Consider the following 3,198-nt stretch of genomic DNA (forward strand, 5'->3'; position numbering starts at 1 on the left):
AAGATGACAAAAAATAAAGAGAAGCTATGGGAAGAGAAAAAGAAGGAAAGAAAGAATGAAACGTGACAAAGAATGAATGGTGACAAAATAATAAAGAGGGGCTATGAGAAGAGAGAATAAAGAAAGAAAGAAGGAAAGAAAGAAAGAAAGAAAGAAAGAAAGAAAGAAAGAAAGGTGACAAAATAATAAAGATCTGCTTTGGGAAGAGAAAAAGACAGAAAGACAGACAGAAAGACAGAAAGAAAGACAGAAAGACAGACAGACAGACAGACAGACAGACAGACAGACAGACAGACAGACAGACAGACAGACAGACAGACAGACAGACAGACAGAACACTGAGGAGCACCGCGTGGCCGCCGTGTGCAGGTCTCCTCCCCCCCCCCCCCCGGGACAGGGTGCCGGGCGTCACTGGGCAGATTGTTCGCAAACCTCTTTATCAGTTTTATGAAAATGCTCTTACGCCGCCAAATGAATCTGCAGGCGACCGGCAAACTCTCATATGCAAATCCCGGTGCGGCCATTCCGTGACGGCGTTCCCACGCGGCGCCCCCCCGCCCCTGACACGAAGCCCTTGCGGCCGCGTGGGGGCCTGGTTTTAACGGCGACACCTGTAACCATCGCTCCCCGCGATTTTTCATCCCCGTCCCCGCGGGGCCGGGAGCGATACACCCCCCCCCCCCCGTTCTTTGCAGAATCGCGTGGCGACGACGGCGTCCGGGCTCAGCCTAGCAACCTAGAGCACCCTGGGGGCCCATAAAACCCAGAGATAATCAGCGGTATCTGTGCGAAACAGACCATAATGCCGTCGCCCCTATTTGGCCTTCAGCCTGTGACGGCCCGGGTGACGCCGGGTCCCCCCCCCGTCTCAAACACACGTCTCCGCCTCGGGAAAAGCGTGCGCTGAAGGACTTACTGCGCCCGTTGTGATTCGGAGCTCGGTCGGGGCCGAGATTCTAGTAAGTAACACGCGGGGGGGGGGGGGGGGGTTCGACCGGCGTCCTCACTGGTGTTTGTACTTTTAGTCACCGCCGGCTATGAAGAAAAAAAAAATAAAAAAATAAATGAATGATTGGACAAAAAAAAACAAAAAAACCAGAGGTCGGACGCCCTCTGAATCATCAACACCGTGTGCAGCCGTTTAAAATAATTTAATCAAATACATCCATTGCATAGTACACATGCATACCACCAGACATAGCAGCGGGGTGGTATTAATACAGTGACAGTATACACACACACGCCGCGCCGACATCGGGGTTGAAACTCAGAGGCGGCTTTTGCGGATCCTGCTTACAGCTTTCACAGCCTTCCCCCCCCCCCCCCCCCCCCCCTCAACCCAGACACATGGAATACAGTTTCATATGATGACACGACCGTCGCTCGCCGCATTCGGCGTTTTTTTTTTTGTTTTCTTTTCTTCCCCCCCCCCCCCCCCCCCAGAGAACTGTATTTCTGAGACGGAGCGCGGCCGCGAGACGTGTAATCGCGCGATCTTCACGCCGAGGCCGCGGCGACGGAGTGAGTTTATCTTATCTGGGTTTTTCTTTTTCTTTTGCCGGAAAAAAAAAAACGCCGTCTAGAGGCTAGGGAACAAAAATGGGGGGGGGGGGGCATTATCTGGTTTGGCACATAACACGCTGAAGCGCAATCCTGCAGACACACACGCGCACGCACACACACACACACACACACACACACAGCGTCCAATGGAAGGTTAAGCTTCCATCGGACGCCTGAACCACCAACGTACGCGACCACGTGGCTCGGCAGAGATGGTTGCAAAACCTTCCCCCCGGGGGGACTACCACAGGCGGTATCTCCCATTCTCGATTGAAAAAAAATAATAATAATAATAATAACAACAACAACAACAACAACACACAAATACGTAATTGTCACCAGCAGCCGGCAACCAGCAGCCAGCCGCCAAGCCCAGGTTCTCCCTACCTGCTTTTCTTTCCCCCGTCCGCGAGGAGCCTTTATCTGGACGTGAGCCGGTTCTGGTTCCTCTGCCCCAGGACGGCGTATTCCTACTCGACACGGGGGCGGGGGGTGGGGGTGGGGGGGATCGAGCGGCGAGGGCGTCGCGGCAGCGTTTTCGAGGGAAGGGGCAGGAAATGGGCTGCGAGGTCTATAACTCACGGTGCGACACATTGGACGGCGCCGCCGTAGCCCCGTCATTAAATCGATTTACTAAACAAACTCAGAGCAGGGTGGGGACGTTAAACAGTAACCCGGTGTCATAAAAAAACCAAAAGGAAAGAGGGGACAAGAATCGCCAGGTGTGTGTGTGTGTGTGTGTGTGTGTGTGTGTGTGTGTGTGTGCGCGCGTGTGTGTGTTTGCGGGGGCCCGCACCAAAAGGTAAACGATTCAAGGGGCTCGAGGTAATGTTTCATGGCGTCATAGTGAAAGAGTAACAATTTGGGACGTTTATTTCTCGATTCTGAATCGCGGGCCCAAGCACTTGAGCAATAGTGTGTACACAAGGACTGAAGTGCCTGCAAAACACCACGGATTATCTTTGATACTTCCCTCAACTGTGACTCACTGTGCTTAACAAGTCAAATGTAAAGATAAAATAAGTCAAGTACTCCAAAACCTTATGGTTATTCATATTATTAATAATAATAATAATAATAATAATGTTTGTATGCACAGAATGTGTACTACCCAGGAATGACCACAAGACAGAAATCAGCAAAGAATAACACACACACACACACACACACACACACACACACACAAATGCCCTGAATATGAAAATATTTCCTTATCTCCAACACCCCTCTACTTTTGGTCATCGGCTGTCCAGTATCATTTTCATTTTCAGTATCATGTTTTTCCAGCAATACTACTATTAATAAATCATTTCAATTAAGCGTCCCATTTTTGACGTATTCCACCGGGAGAAAGAAAAAAAAGAAAATAAAAAAAATAAAAATAAAGTTCTATTTTATTTTTCTCTCCACCAGCGCTAGCACTCGCGGTGCCGCCCTACGACTGGGTTCAACGTCGAAGATTTGGATCGACCCGAAAGGTGTTTTCACCTCTTCAATCTACTTTAAGTTACATCGACGCTACATATTCATACAGAAGGGGCTGAGCCGGTGACGTCCGGTTGGTTTGACACCACCGACAAAAATGCGCCCGTCGCTTTTGGCGCCCGCCGTACGCCGCGACGCGACGCCGCGTTC

This window comes from Zeus faber, assembly GCF_960531495.2.
Source record: "Zeus faber genome assembly, chromosome: 19".
Lineage (NCBI taxonomy): Eukaryota > Metazoa > Chordata > Actinopteri > Zeiformes > Zeidae > Zeus > Zeus faber.